We start from the raw sequence: 23631 nt of genomic DNA on the forward strand, positions 1-23631 counted from the left end.
TTAAAAAATGTGATAGTTTTTAAAAATTTATTTGAAGGTTGAGTGCTATTTTGGGGCCGTAGTATTTATAAGTCTTGACAGCACTTCCTGTCAAGACTTATGAATGGAGCAATCCCTGCTCTGATTGGCTGCCCATGGTCCACGTGATCCCAGGTGATGCATCAAACTAACTGCGCCCCTGGGACACGCAAGCAGTGCGCGCCAGCAGCTGGACCAGGCCCCGGATCGGAATCCCACAGGGTCCTACAGCTCAATGGCCGGCGTGCAAGCTAAGTGCAGGTCGGGGGCTTACACCCGCGGGAAGCCCCCGACACGAATGTCTGGACAAAAACAAGAATTCAATTTTTTGAAAAAATTAATTACGGTTTCTAACGGGGCTAAAAATAAACTTACCTTTCTTTAAAGTATTTAAAAATAATAAACCTGTGGAAAAATGTTTTAATCTTACTTAATTCACCACTTACCTTGTTAAAAGCAGGCCTTGCGACTGCTTTGGAAAAGGGTAGCTCCTGGAGACTTACCCTCCCGGAGAAACCTGCAAAAAAGAAGGAAGTTCACGGCATACGTGCTGCCACTCCAGCACATGCGTTCGACCTGTGAATCCCTTCCTTTAAGGGAACGGAAGTTCCGGTTTCCCAAGCATTCGCAGTGCATGCACGAAACCGGCCCTTTCGTTGGGCCTACATGTGCGTACCCCATGCGTACTCACCCGTGGGGACCAGAAGTTCTGGTCCTATATATATATATATAGATAGGTTTCAATCAAGTCAGCTCTTACTCTTCTAAACTCCAGTGGATACAAGCCTAGCCTGTCCAAGCTTTCCTCATAAGACAACCCGCCCATTCCAGGTATCAGTCTAATAAACCTTCTCTGAACTGCTTCCAACGCATTTACATCCTTCCTTAAATAAGGAGACCAATACTGTACACAGTACTCCAGATGTGATCTCACCAATGCCCTGTATTACTAAGGCATAACCTCCATACTTTTGTATCGATCTGTGACTTCGGGTGATGTTTGAGTGAATATAAAATAAAGAATACAATCAGCCGATGGGTTTATTAGTCCTGGGCTCAGATATCTGAGGGAGTCCGTGTGGAGCCGGTGGGAAATGGAAACAGCGTCTCTGCTCGCTATTTACAAACAACCCGTAAACCCGTTCTTTGACAAATACCGACCAGTGGGAATCTTCCCCAAACCATTGCTGCTCTCACTATACACACGGACACAGAGACACTGTCACTGTGATAGGACTCCTTCACATGGGGGCAGTGAGTGGACTGCTCATCGTGTCCAGTCAGTACATTGTCCATTAAAAGGGGTATTTAAGGGGAGGTGACACTTCTCCAGTGAAGATTCGGTATCAAACGGAAAATACAGACCTGAACCCTGGGTCTGAGCGGAATCCTCGCCAGGTGGAAAATTCACAATCTCTTCATAAATTGCTTGGTACAAACCAGCAGGCGACTCCCTGCCGTGAGTGACAGCACCTGTTGGAGCGAGGGCGGGGAGATTAACATTTTGATTCACTCAACGCGCGTTTCACAGGAATTCATCTGCAAATAAATCCAACTAACAGATATAGTGATAGTCAAGGGCCAGAATTAGTTAGCGTGAATTTGGAGTTTAGTTGTGTGTGTGATTCCGTGTGTGTGTCTGTGTCTCTGTACAGACACATGTTCACCTCCAGCAGGCTGCGGCCAGTTGTACTGACCTCGGGAAGAGGGAATGAGGGGGTATCAGGAGAAATGAACTCCAGTTGGTCGCTCGATTACGGGGCCACACAGGGAGTTCAGCTGAAGAGAAGCTGGGTGAAATTGACTGATCTCTGCGGACAGCATCAGTTTGGAAGCACAAGTGAGGAGCTGATGGTTCTTTGCCATGTCCTGTCAGTGTGAGAGGAGCCTTGCTGTGTACACAGAGCAGGAGTGTGTTGTGTGGGTGAGATATTTGTGGAAATGTTGTGTTGGGATGTAGAATAATCAGCGGAGAATGCAGAAAGTCCTATAAAACTGTCACTTCTCAAAAAGGTGGAGAGAACCCTGTCAAAGAGTTTGAGATTGGGCATCCGGACCCAGAAACTGAAGGGGTGGAACGGATACCCAATGGATAAAGGAAGAATAACAGACCAATCAATAAATAGAGATCACAGAGAACGGGCGAGGCCATCGAGGAATTTGAAAACAAGGATAAGAATTTTGAAATCGAGGCGCTGCTTAACCGGGAGCCAATATCCGCCATATGGAAAAGTGCAATTAACTGGAGACTCGCCAGGATATGAAGCGATCTGAGATCAAGCGTTAGTTCAGTTTTAAGATTTCTGCCTCACCTCTTCTTGTTGCCTTTCTCTGTATTACCGCCATCAGTGCGATCAGCTCACAGATTAGAAGGAGTCCGAGGGTTATGCAGATGGCAACAGGGATGGAGGTGGTTTTACCTCCCTGTCCTAATCACAAGATTGCAGAAAGATTTAACACAGACACAGTCCGCCTTATATTTTAAAAATGGTCCAGTCAATTTGAAACCGCTCACGTTATCTTCAGAAATTAACAAAACCAAGAACATGTCAAAAACACCAATACCACTAATAATAGTACCATTAATGGAAAGTACCTGCAGGTGTGGACGGAGAAGCAGTAGAAGGCAAATCGAGTCCTGTGGAATATATTGTACAAACATTTCATCAACTTCAAACATTAGCATTTTACATTAAAAATATAAACGTTGTTTTAAATTTCTGAAATCCATGAGGCATGTTACCGGAACAAATCACACTGGCATCTTCCTTGTGATCACAGTCATGTTGACCTGGCGGTGAGGAACGACAGTCGGACAGAAAAGATTCACTTCCGGTGCACTTCACTTCATCCAGCCAGATAAGACCGGCACCCTGGGCAATTGCGGCCCCTCCTGCGGCTAATAGAGCGGCGCCGCAACCCAGCTGTCTGCAGACAACATTGGCATCGGCCATATCCCAGGAGTCATCACACACCGTGCCCCAGCTGTTATTGGACATTATCTCCACTCTCCCGGAGCAGTTGGTGTTGCCTCCAACCAGCCGCAACGGTTGTCCCGAGTCTATCAAAGAGAATCATTTATTGTTATTTATTTAGTACAAGCCTGGAATACAAGTCAGATAGTTGGTATAACGAAGAGGAGGAAGCACCTGGTGAATGTCCATGTTTAGAACAAGATTCTCGATCGCAGACCCTTGAACTGTGGGATCTCTCCGGCACTTTGGCTTCTGTTGAGAAGAGAAATATGCTGACTCTATTGGACAGCAATGTTTGAAATGACACCCGCACATTGAGAGTTTCCTTGTGTTACCTGAACAAACAACACCTGCATCCTCCCAGTGATGACAGTTGTGTTCGCCCCAAGGGTCTGACTGACACTGCCAAAGGGTCGACTCATGTGAATTACATTCCATCTCATCGAGCCAAATGGGTCCGGATCCCGCTCCGAATGACCGAGTGTTATGCTCAATAGATATGAGGGGGCCGCACTGTAACTGTTTACAGATCACTTCTGCATCATGTCGATCCAGTTTCTCCGTGCACACTGTTCCCCAGGTCCCATTGTAGAACACTTCCACTCTTCCCTCACAGCGATGCTGTCCTTTCACCAGCCGCATCTCTTTGTGCTCTGTCAATGAAACACGAAATATCCAGGTGGTTCGATTGATAACCCGCTTTGGGTTCATACTGCACAACACATGTTGCACCGGTGTCGGTAATTATTTCAGAAATACATCTACATTCCAAACACATAAGAAAGATAAAACTTTACAGGGCACTGGCGAGACCGCACCTGGAGTACTGCGCACCGTTTTGGTCTCCATATTTAAGGAAGGATATACTTGCATTGGAGGCAGTGCAGAGAAGGTTCACTAGGTTGAGTCCTGGGATGAAGTGGTTGATGTATGACGAAAGGTTGAGCAGATTGGGCCTATACTCATTGGAGTTTAGAAGAATGAGAGGTGATCTTATTGAAACATATAAGATTCTGAGGGGGATTGAACGGGTGGATGCGGGGAGGATGTTTCCACTGTTGGTGAGACGAGAACTAGGGAGCATAATCTTAGAATAAGGGGCTGCTGTTTCAAAACTGAGATGAGGAGAAACTTCTTCACTCAGAGGGTAGTAAATCTATGGAATTTGCTACCTCAGAGAGCTGTGGAAGCTGCGACATTAAATAAATTTGAAACGGAGATAGACAGTTTCCTAGCTGATAAGGGTATTAACGGTTATGGGGAGTGGGCAGGGAAGTGGATGTGAGTCTAGGTTCGGATCAGCCATGACCCTATTGAATGGCGGAGCAGGCCCGAAGGGCTGTATGGCCTAATCCTGCTCCTACTTCTTATGTTCTATGTAATTCTCTGTAATATCTCCTGTCTGAAGCATTGCGAATAACACTGCAGAAAATGAGCAGGTTGAAAGCGCCCTTACCTGAACACATCATCCTCACATCTTCTTTATGAGCACAGTCGTGGTTACCCCACGGTGCTGAGGGACATTCCCACAGAAAAGATTCGTCACCCGAACAGTTCAGTTCATCCAACCAAACTGGGCCTGAGCCTGGTCCACAAGCAGCAGGAAGTTCCACGTCCAATGCATTTCCGCAACCCAGCTGTTTGCAAACCACGTTAGCGTCGGCCAGGTCCCAGGAATCATCACAAACTGAACCCCAGGTCCCATTGTAATAAACCTCCACTCGCCCAGCACATGGGCTTCCACCGGCAGACAGCCTTAACTGCACGTGTCCTGTTGGAGAACAGTACAGGAGGATTATACTTCCAATACACATGAACCTCATCACTCAATCCAACCCATTGTATCCTCTCCAGCCGAAAAATTCTGACCTTTTCAAGCGGCTGTGACAGATAAATGAAACTATACAACTGAACATCTGTCTACTCTTCCATATTATATAGAATGCACAGCAGAGAAATGTTTAAGATATTCCTGCTACCTCTGGCTGCTGGGATTCATTGTCTCCAGTTCCCTCATTTTGTTTCGAGTCTTGTGCACATTGTTGTTCAGGCAATTGAACGTGTTTTTACTAATCGTTTCACTTCCTCTATTTTTAACAGTCATTTTATGCTCATGTTCTATAATTGTATCTGCTCCTTGTTAGGTTTTGTCACCCGTATTCATTACCTTGCTTGACATTTACTCTCATCTCCTATTTCATTTATCTTTAGCCCATGTTCATTTCGTTTATACACAGTACACTGAAACCTACCCCAGTATAACTCCAGCTCATCTGTCTACACTGATATGCTGCACAATGGAGCTGATTTGCAACGTGATCCCTCCCTAAACATCTCAGCCTGTCCACATTTAAGCCGCCCTCTTGAAATCTACCCTCTGACCAAGCTTTGAGACACCCTTTCTAATATCTCCTTGTTGGGCTCTGTGTCAGTTTCCAGTCTGATTGCGCTCTTGGGAAACGCCTTGCGACGTTTGTCTTTGTTAAAGGCGCAAAACAATGCAACTTATCGTTGTTGATGTTTCTCCCTTCAGCCCGTGTCCTCTCGCTTTGCTCTCACCCACTGAGTTAAATAACTGGTGTAGAGACACCGAGGAACAAGTGACCAATATTACCACTTTTCTCAGCAGATTAGATATTCCCCTTGATGGTTCTGTAAAATTGAACCATTTGTTCACCTGAACACAGGACCCCTACGCCGATGCTGTCATTGAGAGATGGATTCAATGTGAATGAGCTGCAGTTCCGGAGCTGAGACTCGTTTCCTTCACACTGGACATCATTCACCCACACGGGCCCTTCACTCTCTCCGTACTTTGAAGAGTTATAAGCGGCTATCGCAGAGCCGCAGTCCAGCTGTCTGCAGACCACGTTGGCATCGTTTAGGTCCCAGAGGTTGTCCCGCACTCTTCCCCAGCTGCCGTTGTAGTAAATCTCCACTCGCCCGTCACAGCGGCTTCCCCCATTAGTCAGTCTCGGCGGCCAACCTTCATCTACAAAAAGAAACACATTGAGAGCAACACAGAAACATAGAAACGTAGAAGATAGGAGCAGGAGTAGGCCATTCGGCACCCCGAGCCTGCTCCGCCATTCAATGACATCATGGCAGATCATCCAAACTCAGTACCCTGTCTCTGCTTTCTCCCCATAGCCCTCGATTCCTTTAGCCTTAAAAATATATCTAAATCCTTCTTGAATATATTTAGTGAATTGGCCTCAACTACCTTTTCTAGTAGTAGAGAATTCCACAGGTTCACCACTCTCTGGGTGAAGAAATTGCTCCTCATCTCTGTCCTAAATGGCTTACCCCTTATCCTTAGACTGTGACCTCTGGTTCTGGACACCCCCGCCATTGGGAACATCCTTCCTGCATCTAGTCTGTCTAGTCCTGTTAGAATTTTGTAATTTTCAATGATATCCCCTCTAATTCTTCTGAACTCCAGCGAATATAAGCCCAACCGACACAATCTCTCCTGATACGTCATTCCTGTCATCCCAGGTATCAGTCTGGTGTATCTTCGTTGCTCTCCCTCCATGGCAAGAACATCCTTCCTCAGATAAGGTGACCAAAACTGCACACAATACTCAAGGTGTGGTCTCACCAAGGCCCTGTACAACTGCAGCAAGACATCCTTGCTCCTGTTCTTGAATCCTCTCGCTATGAAGGCCAACATACCATTTGCCTTCTTAACCGCCTGCTGCACCTGCATGCTTACCTTCAGCGACTGGTGCACAAGGACACCCAAGTCTCGTTGCACTTCCCCTTCTCCCAATCTATTGTTCAGATAATAATCTGCCTTCCTGTTTTTGCCACCAAAGTGGACAACCTCGCATTTATCCACATTATACTGCATCTGCCATGCATCTCCCCAATAACTCAACCTGTCCAAATCATACTGGAGTTTCTCGGCATCCTCCTCACAGGACACACGCCCACCTAGCTATGTGTCGTCTGCAAACTTGGAGATATTACATCTAGTTCCCTCGTCTAGATCATGAATATATATTGTGATTAGCTGGGGTCCTAGCACCGATCCCTGCGGTACCCCACTAGTCACTGCCTGCCACTCAGAAAAAGACCCATTTATTCCAACTCTTTGCTTCCTGTCTGCCAACCAGTTCTCTATCCATGTCAGAAACTTACCCCCAATCCCATGTGCTTTAACTTTACACGTTAACCTCTTATGCAGGTCCTTATCGAAAGCCTGCTGAAACTCCAATACACCACATCCACTGGTTCTCCCTTATCTATTCTACCAGTTATATCCTCAAAAAAATTCCAGTAGATTAGTCAAGCACGATTTACCTTTTGTAAATCCATGTTGACTTTGTCCAGTCCTGTCACTGTTTTCCAAGTGCTCTGCTATTACATCTTTTATAATGGACTCGAGCATTTTCCCCACTACTGATGTCAGGCTTACTGGTCTATAATTCTCGGTTTTCGCTCTACCGCCTTTATTAAATAGTGGGGTTACATTAGCTACCCTCCAATCTTCAGGAACTGTGCCAGAGTCTATAGAAATTTGGAAGATGATCAGCAATGCATCTACTATTTCTGGGCTACTTCCTTAATTACCCTAGGATGTAGATTATCAGCCCTGGGGATTTATCGGCCTTCAATCAAGTCAATTTCCCTAATACCATTTCCCTACAAATACTGATTTCATTCAGTTCTTCCCTCTCATTCGACCCTATTTTCCTCGACATCTCAGGGATGTTATTTGTGTCCTCCTTTGTGAAGACAGAATCAAAGTATGTATTTAATTGTTCAGCCATTTATTTGTTGTGCATTATAAATTCGCCTGGTTCTGACTGCAAAGGACCTATGCCTGACTTCACCAATCTTTTTCTCTTTACATATCTATAGAAGCTTTTATAGTCAGTTTTTATGTTCCCTGAAAGCTTACTCTCATATTATTTTGCCCTCCTCTTACTTATCACCTTTGTCCTCCTTTGGTGAATCCTAACATGCTCCCAATCCTCATGTTTGCTGCTTTTTCTTGCCAATGTATATGTCCTCTCCTTGGATCTTATGCTATCCCTAATTTCCCTTGTTAGCCATGGTTGCACCACCTTTTTTGTTTTATTTTTATGCCAGACAGTGATGAACAAATTCTATACTTCATCCATGCGATCTTTAAATGTTTGCCATTGCCTCTCCACCGTCAACCCGTTAACAAACGTTCCCCAATCAATCCTAGCCAGTTCGCGCATCATACCATCGTAGTTTCCTTTATTTAAATTCAGGGCCCCAGTCTCTGTGTCAACTATTTCACTCTCCATCTTAATGAAAAACTCTATCATATTATGATCGCTCCTCCCCAAGGAGCCTCGCACAACAAAATTGCTAATCAATCCTTTCTCATTACCTGATATCCAGTCTAAGATGGCCTGATCTCTAGTTGGTTCCTCGACATGTTGGTCCAGGAAACCATCTCGTATACACTCTAGGAATTCCGCCTCCACAATTTTGTTACTAATTTGGTTATCCCAATCTATATCTAGATTAAAGTCAACCATGATAACTGCTGTGCCCTTATTGCACGCATCTCTAATTTCCTGTTTAATGCCATCCCCAACCTCAGCATTGCTGTTTGGGGGTCTGTATACAACTCCCACTAACGTTTTCTGCCCCTTGGTATTTCTCCACTCGACCTATGCAGATCCCACATCATCAGAGCTAATATCCTTCCTTACTATTTTGTTAATCTCCACTTTAAACAGCAATGCTACCCCACCTCCTTTTCCTTTTTGCCTGTCCTTCCTGAATATTGAATACCCCTGGATGTTGAATTCCCAGCCTTGGTCACCCTGGAGCCATGCCTCCGTAATCCCAATTATATCTTATCGGTTTACATCTATTTGTGCAGCTAATTCATCCACTTTATTATGAATGCTCCTCGCATTAAGACACAAAGCCTTCAGGCTTGTTTTTTAACACTCTACCAGGGAAAGGGTAGGGCCCATTGGGGACCAAAGTGGCAATCTGTGTGTAGAGCCAGATGATGTAGGCAGGGTTTTAAATGAATTTTTTGCATCTGTGTTCACTATGGAGAAAGACGATGCAGACATAGAAATCGGGCAAGGGGACTGTGACATACTTGAACATATTAGCATCGAGTGGGAGGAGGTGCTGGCGGTTTTAGCAGGCCAAAAAGTGGAAAAATCCCCAGACCCAGACGAGATGTATCCCAGGCTGCTGTGGGAGGCAAAGGAGGAGATTGCAGGGGCTCTGACACAAATTTTCAGAACCTCTCTGGCCACAGGGGATGTACCAGAGGACTGGAGAACAGCTAATGTAGTACCATTATACAAGAAGGGTAGCAGGGATAAACCAGGGAATTACAGGGCAGTGAGCCTAACATCTGTGGTAGGGAAATTATTGGAAAAAATTCTGAGGGACAAAATTTGTCTCCACTTGGAGAGGCAAGGATTAATCGGGGATAGTCAGCATGGCTTTGTCAAGGGTAAATCATGTCTGACAAATCTGATTGAATTTTTCGAGGGGGTGACTAGGGGGGTGGATGAGGGAAATGCTGTGGATGTGGTTTACATGGACTTCAGTAAAGCTTTTGACAAAGTCCCGCATAGGAGACTGGCCAGAAGGTAAGAGCCCATGGGATCCATGGTGCCTTGGTGCGTTGGATCCTAAACTGGCTGAGTGGCAGGAGGCAGAGGGTGATGGTCGAAGGTTGCTTTTGTGACTGGAAGCCTGTGTCCAGTGGGGTACCTCAGGGATCGGTGCTGGGTCCCTTGTTGTTTGTGATCTACATAAATGATTTGGATGAGAATGTAAAAGGTATGATCAGTAAGTTCGCAGATGACACGAAAATTGGTGGGGTGGTAAATTGCGAGGAGGAAAGCCTCAGGCTACAGGACGATATAAACGGGTTGGTCAGATGGGCGGAAAAGTGGCAAATGGAATTTAACCCTGAAAAGTACAAGGTGATGCATTTTGGACGGGCAAATAAGGCAAGGGAATACACAATGAGTGGTAGGACCCTAGGAAGTACAGAGGGTCAGAGGGACCTTTGTGTACATGTACATAGATCCCTGAAGGCAGCGGAACAGGTAGATAAGGTGGGTAAAAAGGCATATGGGATACTTGCCTTCATTAGCCGAGGCATAGAATATAAGAGCAGGGAGGTTATGATGGAGCTGTACAAAACGCTGGTGAGGCCACAGCTGGAGTACTGTGTGCAGTTCTGGTCGCCTCACTATAGGAAGGATGTGATTGCTTTGGAGAGGGTGCAGAGAAGATTCACCAGGATGTTACCTGGGATGGAGCGCCTCAGCTATGAAGAAAAACTAAACAGGCTGGGGTTGTTTTCCTTGGAGCAAAGAAGGCTGAGGGGGGACCTGATTGAGGTGTACAAAATGATGAGGGGCATAGATAGGGTAGATAAAGAGGAACTTTTCCCCTTAGTAGGGGGGTCAATAACAAGGGGGCATAGATTCAGGTTAAGGGGCAGGAGATTTAGAGGGGATTTGAGGAGGAACTTTTTCACCCAGAGGGTGGTTGGAATCTGGAACTCACTGCCTGAAAGGGTGGTAGAGGCAGGAACCCTCACAACATTCAAGAAGCATTTGCATGAGCACTTGAAATGCCATTGCATACAAGGCTATGGACCAAATGCTGGAAAATGGGATTGGACTGGACAGGGATTGATGGACGGCGCAGACGCGATGGGCTGAAGGGCCTCTTTCTGTGCTGTAAAACTCTATGACTCTATGACTCTTAGTCCTTTTAGAATTATTATTTACTGTGGCCCTGTCTGATTTGCACACTTGATTTCTCTGCCTTCCACTTTTGCTTTTCTCCTTCCTGGTTTGCTTCTATCCTTGCTTCCCTTTCCTCTGTCTCCCTGCACAGGTTCGCAACACCCTGACATTTTAGTTTAAACCCTCCCCAACAGCACTAGCAAACACTGCCCCTAGAACATCGGTCCTTGTCCTGCCCAGGTGCAAACTGTCCAGTTTGTACTGGTTCCACCTCATGCAGAACCAGTTCCAATGTCCCAGGAATTTGAATCACTCCCCCTTGCACCATTCCTCTAGCCACGTATTCATCTGAAATATCCTTATGTTTCTACTCTGACTAGCACGTGGCACTGGTAGCAATCCTGAGATTACTAGCTTTGAGGTCCTATATTTAAATGTAACTCCTAACTCCCTATATTCAGCTTTTAGGACCTCATCCCGTTTTTTACCTATAGCGTTGATACCTATATGCACCAGTACAGCTGGCTGTTCACCCTCCCCCTCCAGGATGCCCTGCAGCCGCCCCGAAACATCCTTGACCCTTGCACCAGGGAGGCAACATCCCATCCTGGAGCCTCATTTGCGGTCGCAGAAATGCCTATCTATTCCCCTTACAATAGAATCCACTATTACTGTAGCTCTCCCACTCTTTTTCCTCCCATCCTGTGCAGCAGATCCACCCATGCTGCCAGGAAGTTGGCTACTTCTGCCTTCCCCCGATATGCCAACTCCCTCAACAATATCAAAAGTGGTTAATCTGTTTGAGAGAGGAATGGCCACAAGGGACCCCTGCCCTACCTGCCTGCACCTACTACTCTGCCTGGCGGTCACCCATTCGCTTCCTGCCTGTGCAGCCTTTACCTGCGGTGTGACCAACTCCCTGAACGTGCTATCCACTATGTCCTCAGCATCGTGAATGCTCCAGTGTGTATCCATTCGCAGCTCCAGCGCCACAATGCGGTCTGTCAGTAGCTGCAGCTGGATACACTTCCTGCACACATGGTCATCAGTAACACAGGAAGTGTCCCTGATTTCCCACATAGTGCAGGAGGAGCATGTCACGGGGCCAAGCTGTGCTGCCATGAATGACCCTATTTTAATTCAAATTAAATTAATTCAAATCAATACCACTAATTAAAAGAAAATTGAATGATATACTCAAGGGCCCTTGTTTACTAGGACTCCCCACTTCACAACAGAGCCCTTAGAAACTATAACCAGAAAAATTAAGTTTGGAAACTGAAACAACGGTTAAATTGAGCCAAAATATCCCATAATTAACTAACTCTCACCCGGACAGTTATTATAAATTTTAATGATTAAATTCCTGTAATAATTACCCACAAGACTTGTAGGCAGATCCTCTCCCCCATTACCTTTTCTCAGTGAATTGAGTTTAGAGAGACGCCGAGCAGCTTCCGGAGGCTAATCTGGGGAAAGGAGTTAAAACAAACTGGGGGCGGGCGGCCCAGGCCGGCTATTGATATGAGCTGTGATCAAATGCAGAAGCACGGGCTTAGAATGAGTCCCGGCTGCTCACAGTTCATCTTATCCAATATGGAGTGAAACAGAGAAAAGTTTAAATTGATTGAGCGTTTCAAACTATTTCGCAGCAAATCAAGTATATTTGATTTATAGTCACTGCTCTAACGGCGGGAAAGGGGGAAGATTGATGGGTCATAACTGCTGGTCCTGGGGCGAGGTCCACATCCCGTGAATGAATAATATAAATAATAAAATACAGGTGCAGCATTTCCATTGGGCAGCAGCGATCCCCGTTTTGCAGTTTGAAGGTTTCTGCCAGCGGCTCTGGGTGGTGCATTCTGGGTAATGCTCTGGATTCACCCGGACAGAGATAAACACCGCAACACGAGACAGTCACTGATTACAAAATAACAACAGAGAATGCTGGAAAAACTCAGCAGGTCAGGCAACATCCGTGGAGGGAAATTTGAGTTGACGTTTCGGGTTGAAACCCTTCTTCAAAACTGTAAAGAAAATAAAAACATCGAAGGCAAAGCAGCGATCGAACAAAAGAAGAAAAGGAGACAATAAAAGGTATTTGAAGCCATATGAGATGGTAATGGGCCCGTGGAGACAAAAGGCAGCTGAGATTAGGTGTGAAGTGTACTGGCGGGCTAAGGGCAGCTGCACTTGTGCTGCATTGAAACCTTTGGCTCATTACTAATTCACTTGAGACAAATCGACTGACAAACAGAACCCAGACTCGCTCAGTGTCAATGGAAACATCTACAGTTCAATACACTGAGTTGACTCACCCGAGCAGATGACACTGGTGTCATTTCCATGTGAGCAGTTAAACTGATCCCAGGATGAAACCGGACAATCCCACAATCGGGACTCGTTCCCCCGGCACCTGTAGTTCTCCTTCCACACTGGGCCGGTTCCCTCCCCAAAGTGAGCTGCTCCCGGGGTTGCGGTGACTGCCCCGCACTGAAGGTGCTCACAGACCACGCTGGCGTCTTCTAAACCAAAGTAAACATCACACAGCGTCCCCCACTGCTCTCTGTGTAGCACTTCCACCCGGCCGGAGCACCCGGTGTCCCCGGATACCAGTCTGAGATCTCTGTGAACTAAATATTAATATATTAATTTTATATTGATGAATTAAAATAACGTCGGAAAAATATTTTAAGCTGGATTCACATCTCATCTGTTTACAGCTTAATAAAAACAACTATTACTCCTATCACCATGACTATTATTACTTCTACAACTATTATCACCATTACAACGACTGTTACTACCACTATTAATGCTAGTATTACTATTATACTAGTCTTGCTTCTGATACCACTACTACAACTACCATTATTACTGCTAATGAGTTCACTGATACTACAGCTTTTAGCACTAGTATTGCTACTGCTGCGTTCCTACTATTAATAAAACCAGGAATATAGATACAGGAGTAGACCATTCAGCCCCTGAGCCTGTTCCTCCATTCAATTAGGTCATGGCTGATCTGGACCTCAACTCCATGTTCCTGCCTTCACTCCAGATCTCTTGATGCATTTACCTACCAAAAATCTATCGATCTCAGCCTCGAAATTTACACCTGTCTTTTGGGGGAGGGAATTCCTGATTTCTGCTACCGTTTTTATATGTCAACGTGCTTCCTGATCTCACGCCTGAAAGGCCGAGCTCTAACTTTAAGATTGTGCCCTAGTTCTAGATTCCCACACCAGAGGAAATACTTTCTTGGTACCTACTCATCCAATTTTTTGTATCACTTTAAATATCTCAATTACATAACCCCTGAACTTTCTAAGCTCAATGTTATACAAAGCAAATTTATGAAACCTGTCCTCATAATTTAACGCTTTTAGCCCTGGTTTCATTCTGGTGAATCTGCGCCGCGCCCTCTCAGAGACCAATATATCCTTCCTGATGTTTAGTGCCCATGACTGAACGCTGTACTCCAGGTGGGGTTTGACCAAGGCTCTGTACAATCAAGCAACACTCCCTCTCATTTGTATTCCAGCCTGCTTGCTATCAAGCCTGATATTTCAGTAGCCTTTTTCATTATTGTTATACCTGCGCATAGCTGTTAGTGATTTGTTTGCCGGGGCACACAATCCCATTTGCTCCTCCACAGTTCCTAGTCTCCCACCATTAAGAAAATATACCGATTGGTCTTTCTTGGATCCAAAATGAATGACTTCACACTTGCCTACAATGAATTCCACCTGCCACGGACTCGCCCACTCACTTGATCTGTTTGTGCCCCGTTGTAACTTTCTGATCCCGTCTGCACAACTTACTGTGCCTCCCAACTTAGAATAATCTGCAAAATTGGGTATACAACTTTCTGTTCCATCATCCAAGTCATTACTTAATATGGTGAAAAGCTGAGCCCACATACAGATCCGTGAAGAACATCACTTGCCTTATCCCGCCAATCAATGTTTTCACTTTATCTGTACTCCCTGTGCCCTACCACCAAAACAATTACTAGCCCAGGTTAAAAGGTAACCTTCAATCACGGGCACTTTTATTTACGCTCATAATCGCTTTTGCAGAACCTTATCTAATGCCATAAAGACACCATCCAAAGACATTCCCCTGACCTCCTTGTTAAGGACCTGCTCAAAAATTCAATCACACATAACTCAGAATCACAGAATCAGAGAATGATACAGCACAGTTGGAGGCCATTCGTTCCATCCTGCCTGTGCCAGCACTTTGAAGGAGCTATCTAATTAGTCCCAGTCCCCTGTCATTTCTCAATAGCTCTGCAATACTTTTGCACTTCAAGTATTTCTCCAATGCCCTTTTGAAAGTTATTATTGAATCTGCTTCCACCACCCTTCCCAGCAGTGCATTCCAGATCATAACAACTCGCTGCATAAACATTTCTCCTCATTTCGCCTCAGGTTATTTTGCCAATTACCATAAATCTTTGTCCTCTGGCTACCCAGCATTGTGCCACTGAAAAATTTCATCTTTATTAACTCTATCGGAACCCTACCTGATTTTAATCACCTATATCAAATCTCCCCTTAACATTAATACTAAAGCAAAATGGAAATCTGAAATAAAAACAGAAAATGTTGGAAATACTCATCAGATCAGGCAGCACCTGTGGGAGGGAAACAGAGTTAACGTTTCAAGTCGATGACCTTCCATCAGAAGATCCACCACCCCCCCCCCCCAACTTAACCTTCTGTGCTCTAAAGAGAACAACCCAGTTTCTCCAGGTAACTGAAGTTTTTCACCCCTGGTATCATACCATTAAATCCCCTCTGCACCTTTCCTAAAGACTTCACATCTTTCCTAAAGTGTGGTGTCCAGAATTGGCCACAATATTCCAGCTGGGACTTAACTAGTGTTTTATAAATGTTTAAAATTACATCCTTGCTTTTGTACTCTATGACTCTATTTATAAAGTCATGGATCTCCTAAGCCATTTTAACAGCATTCTCAAATTGTCCTGCCATCTTTAAATATTTGTGTACGTACACTTCAGTTCTCTCTGTTTTGCAACCCCTTTAAATTGTATCATTTAGTTTATATCGCCTCTCCTCATTCCTCCCGCCAAACCAATCCCTTCACGCTTCTCTGCATTAAACATCAGCGGCCATCTGTCTGCCCATTCCACCTGTCTGTCTTTGTCCTCCTGAAGTCTGTTACTATCCTCGTCACTGTTTGATACATTTCCGTCAGATGATGGAATCTGCAAACTCTGAAATGATGCCCTCTATGCCCAAGTCCTCGTCATTTATATAGATCAAAAAGAGCAGTGGCCCGAATTTCGATCACTGGGTGACACCACTGCACTCTTCCCTCCAGGCTGAAAACTATCCGTTCACAACTAATCTCTGCTTTCTGTCCCTTAGCCAATTTCGTTTCCACGTAGCCGCTGCCCTTTTAATCCCATCGGCTTCAATTTTGCTGCTAAATATATCATGTAGTTCTTTGTCAAACGCCTTTTGAAAGTCCATATAAACAATACCAGCAGTACTACTCTCATCTACTGTCTCCGGTACTTCATGAAAGAACTCAATCAAGTTAGTCAAACACGATTTGGCTTTAAGAAACCCGTGCCGGCTTTCTTTTAGTAACCAATATTTTTTAAGTGCCAATAAATATTGACCCGAATTATTATCTCTAAATGTTTCCCCACCACTGACATTAGGCTGACTGGGCTGTAGTTGACAGGTTTACCCCTCGCCCCTTTTTTGCACAGGGGTGAAACATTTGCAATCCCCAAGTCAACTGGTATCACTTCCATATCTGAGGAGGATTGGGAGACTGTGGCCAGAGCCTCTGCAATTTTCAACCTTACTTCCCTCAACAACCTAGGATGCATTCCTTGCAGACCAGGTAACTTTTCTACTTTGAGCAGTGCCAGCTTTTTAAATATTTCCACTTTATCTATTTTTACTCCTATCCCATGTGTCTAATACCTCCTCCTTTAATGGGACAATGGCTGCGTCCTATTCTCAGTAAAGGTAGAGGCAATGTACTCGTTTTGTACCTCAGCCATGCCGGCTGGCTCCACGAGAAGATTTCCTTGCTGGTGCCCACTTGGCTCCACATTTCCTTTGACTACCCTTTTACTATTTATATGTTTATAAAAGACATTTGGTTCCCCTTTGATGTTACACGCTAATCTATACCCATAAATTCACTTTTACCCTCTTAATTTCTTTTCAGTTCACCCTGTGCTTTTTATATTCAGCTTGGTTCTCTATTGAATTACGAAGCTGACACTTATCATAAACTTAGCTTTTCTGTTTAATTTTAAGCTCTATATATTTAGACATCCAGGGAGCTCGAGCTCTGCATGACCGTCCTTTCCCCCTGGTGGGAATGTGTCTATTCTGTACCGAAACTATCATATATTTGACGCCGCATTTACTGTTTAACCTGCGAGTTGCTAATTTACTGTTTTGTCAATATTTGATTCTATTCCACCTGGGCCAGATCCCTTGGGCTCACTGCATTCTGAGACTTCCTCAGGCTACAATGAACCAAATCCCTCATAATGCCCTTCACCATTGCCATTCCTGTCCTCTGTCACCTTTGGATAAACACCGTCCAGACCTGGGAACTTGTTAATTTTCAGCCCATATACTTTTCTAGCCACTCGAGATTATTTTCACTGAAATGGTTAATTGTAATTATTTTGTTACTTAACAATTACTAGAGGTAGGGGAGGTCATCGTTTAGTGCATCATCTATTTTATAATCACCAGTTCTTTAGATTGTAATATTGTCTTCTCTGCCCTCTTCATGTTCATTTTCTGAACTCAGTTCACACTTTTATGTTTTGCGGTTCTGCTCCACTCAATTCCGCGTTCCTGTTAATCTCTGTGCCCACCCTTTTACCATGATCTGCAATTACTTTAGATTCCTCTTTGCAGAATTGTTGGAGGTGCAATTGTTCTTGGGCCGAAGTACAGAAAGACGACTTCAATGGAAAAGAAATTCGGACTGAGTGTGGGACAGGCCCCGATTCGCGATCACGCATTTTTCACCAGTTACTTTTCTCCACTTCACTTCTGAATAATTGGTTGTTGCATTTAGTATCATGATTGTTCACGGTTCTGTTTCTTCTGAACCTAGGCATGTGTTTACTCTTGATGATCAGCATCATTTACCTAAATATGCTGTACTTTCCCTACAGCCAGGTGTTGTGACCAACTTCGCTCCCACAAAATAATTTGAATACAGCTATCCATGGGTTCATTTCAAACAATATCCCATGTACAGGTTTCTCTGTTCCAGAGAAATTGAATCTCTAATTTAGTATCTGGAGATTCTCTGTATTACTCACTGTCCCTGTCACAGAAAGCAGGTTCTGGGCCGCGACCACCTTAGATAATCGTTGAACATTAGTCGGTGAGTAGTGTTCACTCGTTCAGAAGTTTTAGAATTAGAAAGGAACATTGAAACAATTAATTTGTTGTAGGAAATGTATGAATGTACAGAGCGAACATGTGATGAATGGTAAACCCAAAGGCTCCATCTGGAGTAAGTGGACAGACCAGAGGACAATACTGTGGTGTAGAAAACCCTGAAGGGTGAAATAGAATTGGAATAATGTAATTCCCCATGTGCACAAATATCCACCTATCTGGGCAAGCTAAGTATTGCTCGAATATAAATTGTTGGAATTGTCCCAGCATGGATTGTTAACAGCGCCACTCACTTGTATTATTCTTACTTTGATTGCTGGCCCAGTAATTCTGTTCGATGACCTCCCGCGGGCAGAGGGCTGCGATTTGGAAAAATCTACGCCTGGACCGGAGGGCTCCCGGGAGGCGCAGATTTCCGTTGCTGTGCCTCTTCAAACTGCCGGTGTGCAGGGCACGCGTATCCCAGGGGCGCAGGTAGTTTGCAGCGCCCCTGGCATCACGTGGGCCATGGGGAGCCAATCAGAGTAGGGAATCTCCATTCATAGACTTGACAGGAAGACCAGCCAAATCTATGAATAGAGATCAGACCCATAACATAAGAAAAATTTCAAATACATTTTTTAAAAACATCACATTTTTAAAATGACTATAAATTACTTAAATTAAATGCTTTAAACAAAAATTTTAATTTTTGAACAAAATAATTAAAGCCTTTAACGGGACTAAAAATAAACATATCTTTCTTTAAAGTATTTAAAATGATAAATGCTTTTACAGGTGGAAGAATTGTAAGTGCTTTCTGCAGGCGGAGGGTCTCCAAAGGGCGGAATTCTCCACCTGCAGAGGCCCAGCTCCAGGGCAGGCGGAGGATCTCGTGAGCTTTCTTCACAGATCGGAAATGCCGGTTTCCAGCGCATGCGCAATGCATTCCTGAAACCGGCATTTCCGATGTCCCTACGGGTGCGTACACAACCATAATGATCGGAATTTCTGCCTCAAAGGTACAATTTTGATTGGAGCGTGAGGTGAATCCACAATCACCACTGGAGCATTGACTGTCCACTCAACAGCTGGTGCAGTGAAAGCGACTCAATATGAAATGCAACGAAAAGCCATTCAGCAGGAGGTGCAGTGAAATCCCAGTCAACAGGAGATTTACTGAGAGGCACTGAGACCGCTCAGCACAAGGTGCAGCGCCAGCCCAAACATTAACAGGTGCACTGAGTCCGCTCAGCACAAGGTGCAGCACCAGCCCAAACATTAACAGGAGCACTGAGTCCGCTCAGCACAAGGTGCAGCGCCAGCCCAAACATTAACAGGAGCACGGAGTCCGCTCAGCACAAGGTGCAGCACCAGCCCAAACATTAACAGGAGCACTGAGTCCGCTCAGCACAAGGTGCAGCACCAGCCCAAACATTAACAGGAGCACTGAGTCCGCTCAGCACAAGGTGCAGCGCCAGCCCAAACATTAACAGGAGCACTGAGTCCGCTCAGCACAAGGTGCAGCGCCAGCCCAAACATTAACAGGAGCAGTGAGACCGCTCAGCACAAGGTGCAGCGCCAGCCCAAACATTAACAGGCGCAGTGAGTCCGCTCAGCACAAGGTGCAGCACCAGCCCAAACATTAACAGGAGCACTGAGTCCGCTCAGCACAAGGTGCAGCACCAGCCCAAACATTAACAGGCGCAGTCAGAGTCCGCTCAGCACAAGGTGCAGCGCCAGCCCAAACATTAACAGGAGCACTGAGTCCGCTCAGCACAAGGTGCAGCGCCAGCCCAAACATTAACAGGAGCAGTGAGACCGCTCAGCACAAGGTGCAGCGCCAGCCCAAACATTAACAGGAGCAGTGAGACCGCTCAGCACAAGGTGCAGCAAATGTTTACCCCTTGTCAGCTCTGTACTGCCCAGTCAAAGCAATAGGATTGAAAAATAACAACTAACTTCTGACTGGCCAAGGCAGCCAATGTCAGCAGTGAATTATGACGGTCATTTGTGGACCATTCTGTCTCTTCCCCCGAAAGGGAAGAAAGGTAATACTAAACAGTGTTTAACACCCTCTCCTTTATCAAGATGTGAATATTTATAATCTGTCGCGAGGCGGCCGCACGCTACTTGTTGGTAACCCGTATGTTTCCATAACAATCAGTTTGTACCTGAACAGATTACTCCAACATCCCGCTGGTGTCCGCAGCCAGGCGGACCAATAACAGGCCCTGATCCTTCTCCAAAGTGAGCATCAAGCGGCGCTGCTACTGCAGAGCCACAGCCCAGCTCGTTACAAACAGCTTCCGCATTCGGTAAGAACCAGGACCGATCACCGCAAACTGTGCTCCAGGTTCCACTCCCGTAAATCTCCAGTCTCCCAGCACAGGGACTGCTTCCATTCACCAGTCTGGGCTTGGCACTTCCTGCAAATTATATTGAAATAAACAGTGAGAATTTAATGCGCTTTATATTAAAATGTGGTGAGAGTTTCTGTAATCTCATCAATAATCCGATTGTCCTGTTTATTTAGTCAGGTGAGACAGACCTTAAACACTGGCTTCATTGTGTCAACATGGGAGGGGAAATGTTGGTGTTATCAATTCCTGTCTTATCGCCGTGTATATTATGAATGTTTTTAGATTGTCCTATCTATTCTGTGTTTTTCATTTGAACGTTGACAATTTAATCCAGAGGCCGCAATAGAATCAGCACTGAGACGGTCAAATGTTGATGAATTTAAATCAAAATTTTTCTGTCACAAACGAGAGGGCGTGTCTTATTATTGTGGGCAGTTTAGGCGTTTAACTCACTCACAAGGACGGAACTTTCAGAGTGCTGAGTAGTGAGCGGACTGAAACTGAATCGCGAGATATGCAGTAATCAGATTCGGCAAATTCAAGGGTGACATGGATAAAGACCTGAGGAAATTCGAACCGAGGGCTGTGAAATATCCAGGAGCAGCAGAAGCTCCAGATATCCAGGTATTCCCGGTCCTGTGCACCTCTGTGTACTTACTTGTGGGGAGAATTGTTCTAAAATAGTCCGTCCGGGAAATTAACGTCCATTCACAAGACTCTATATGGGCATTGTTCAGGGCCATCCGTGCTGCGCACAGCATGATCCCAAGATCAGCCAGTGGAGTCAAACCCTAATAAACCTGTTTTGATAATGACGGGGCGAGAAATATGCGCCAGGGCTGCAGGAGAATTCTCCACTGTTTTACCAGCCGTTCCATGGGATGGTGTTTATTTATTAGAGCAGTTTATTGATCTTGTCTAAGATTATGTCCTTATTGCTGTTTCTTTATCTATCTAAATGTCAATAGAATGGGGAATTCAGGCAGCTGTGGGATCTTACTGTGTAGTTCCTCCCGTGCTGCCCACAGTAACTGCGGACCCACTGCCCAGGCTCCCCGAGGCTGAGAAACCTCCCTCCCCAGTCTCAGATTCACAGTCTGTGGAAAATATCAGATCGCACAACAAGCGATCAGCGCAGGCGCAGAGCCAGGCTCACGGCGCATGCCCGGTAGCGGCTGTTGGGTTGAGAATGGAGAGTTGGATTGAGATTGTGACATTTCCAGCGGGTCAGCTCATTCACTGCGGCTTTGGGGCAAATCTCAATGGAAACTTGTTGTGTGTGCATGCATCTATATATATAAAGCGGCTCCTCTGTCTGTCTGTCTGTCTGTCCGTCCGTTCTCTATACGTTTGAAAGTTATAGAGCGTACCTACGCGCGCGTCACATCAAAAGAAAGCTTACGATTACGGACCGGTCATAGGCGTATTTAAGTTTCGGCCGGACAAAAATTCCGCCCGCGGTATCCAAAAAACGTTCAAAAGTCCGCTCATTAAATGGGAAAAGTTCCACTCATTTGCTCATTAGCATTGAGTGACGTGAAGGTTGACCAATCGAGTGACCTGACAGTTGACAGACGGTCGACCAATCGCTGCCGGGCCATCCTACAGTTGAGTGTTGAGTGACTTGACGATTGACCAATCCTACGCTTCGGTGACCTGACGGTCGACCAATCGGTGCGTGTGCAGGCACGCCTGCAGCACAAAAAATTTCTCTCTCTCTCTCTCTTCCCTCCCTCTCTCTCTCCTTCTCCTCTTCCCTCTCCTTCTCTCTCTCCTCTTCCCTCTGTCTCTCTCTCTACTTCCCCCTCTCTCTCTTCCCGTGAGTGCGGGACTGGCAAAACCGGCGTTTTTTAAAATCAAAAAATTTCTCTCTCTCTCTCTTCCCTCTCTCTCTCTCTCTCTCCTTCTCCCTCTCTCCCTCTCCTTCTCTCGCTCCTCTTCCCTCTCTCTACTTCCCCCTCTCTCTCTTCCCGTGAGTGCGGGACTGGCAAAACCGGCGTTTTTTAAAATCAAAAAATTTCTCTCTCTCTCTCCTCTTCCCCTCTCTCTCGCTCTCTCCCCTTCTCCTCTTCCCTCTCTCTACTTCCCCCTCTCTCTCTTCCCGTGAGTGCGGGACCGGCAAAACCGTCGTTTTTTAAACGGCTGTCACCGATCTCAATTGTACATGGGAGTCTGCCAACCGGGTCCAAATGTCCGCCTTGTTCACCAGCAGGAACCTCGGCCTCCTGTTGTCGGACTGACTTCGTTCTGCTACCGAGGTGAGTCCAGTCGGGGCGAGGGAGGGGGAGTGCGGCGAGGGCGAGCGGCGGCGGCGAGGGAGAGGGGCGGCGGCGGCGAGGGAGAGGGGCGGCGGCGGCGGCGAGGGAGAGGGGCGGCGGCGAGGGAGAGGGGGGACGGCGAGGGAGAGGGAGATGGGGGGGGGAGAGGGAGATGGGGGGCGGCGAGGGAGAGGGAGGGGGGGGCGGCGAGGGAGAGGGAGGGGGGGCGGCGAGGGAGAGGGGGGGGCGTGTGTGTAAAAATGTTCAATAAAAACTGACTAAATAACCCCGTCGCTCTCTCTTCCCACCCCGTCGCTCTCTCTTCCCACCCCGTCGCTCTCTCTTCCCACCCCGTCGCTCTCTCTTCCCCCCCCACTCGCTCTCTCTACCCCCCCACTCGCTCTCCCTTCCCCCCCCACTCGCTCTCCCTTCCCCCCCCACTCGCTCTCCCTTCCCCCCCACTCGCTCTCCCTTCCCCCCCACTCGCTCTCCCTTCCCCCCCACTCGCTCCCTCTTCCCCCCCACTCGCTCTCTCTTCCCCCCCCACTCGCTCTCTCTTCCCCCCCCACTCGCTCTCTCTTCCCCCCCCCACTCGCTCTCTCTTCCCCCCCCCACTCGCTCTCTCTTCCCCCCCCCACTCGCTCTCTCTTCCCCCCCCCACTCGCTCTCTCTTCCCCCCCCACTCGCTCTCTCTTCCCCCCCCACTCGCTCTCTCTTCCCCCCCACTCGCTCTCTCTCCCCCCCCACTCGCTCTCTCTCCCCCCCCACTCGCTCTCTGTCCCCCCACTCGCTCTCTCTCTCTCCCCCCAGACTCGCGCTCTCTCTCTCTTCCCCCCAGACTCGCGCTCTCTCTCTCTTCCCCCCCACTCGCTCTCTCTCTCTCTCTCTCTTCC

At 46.4% G+C, this 23631-nt stretch overlaps 1 pseudogene across 1 annotated transcript in view; it reads right to left on the reverse strand.

Moving 5' to 3' along the window:
* Positions 1–23631, reverse strand: part of LOC147098104 (scavenger receptor cysteine-rich domain-containing protein DMBT1-like) — a 55948-nt pseudogene that overhangs the window by 17519 nt on the left and 14798 nt on the right. Inside the window, exons 4-14 of the transcript XR_015074227.1 lie at positions 20292–20546; positions 13033–13347; positions 5671–5985; positions 4450–4764; positions 3329–3646; positions 3168–3245; positions 2762–3079; positions 2615–2656; positions 2331–2447; positions 1384–1491; positions 980–1134 (exon numbers count right to left, since the gene is read on the reverse strand). The product of XR_015074227.1 is annotated as a scavenger receptor cysteine-rich domain-containing protein DMBT1-like (transcript). The remainder of the gene's footprint in view (positions 1–979; positions 1135–1383; positions 1492–2330; positions 2448–2614; positions 2657–2761; positions 3080–3167; positions 3246–3328; positions 3647–4449; positions 4765–5670; positions 5986–13032; positions 13348–20291; positions 20547–23631) is intronic.

This window comes from Somniosus microcephalus, chromosome 30 (genome assembly GCF_052327205.1).
Source record: "Somniosus microcephalus isolate GS21.2 chromosome 30, FLI_Smic_1.0, whole genome shotgun sequence".
Classification (NCBI taxonomy): Eukaryota; Metazoa; Chordata; class Chondrichthyes; order Squaliformes; family Somniosidae; genus Somniosus; species Somniosus microcephalus.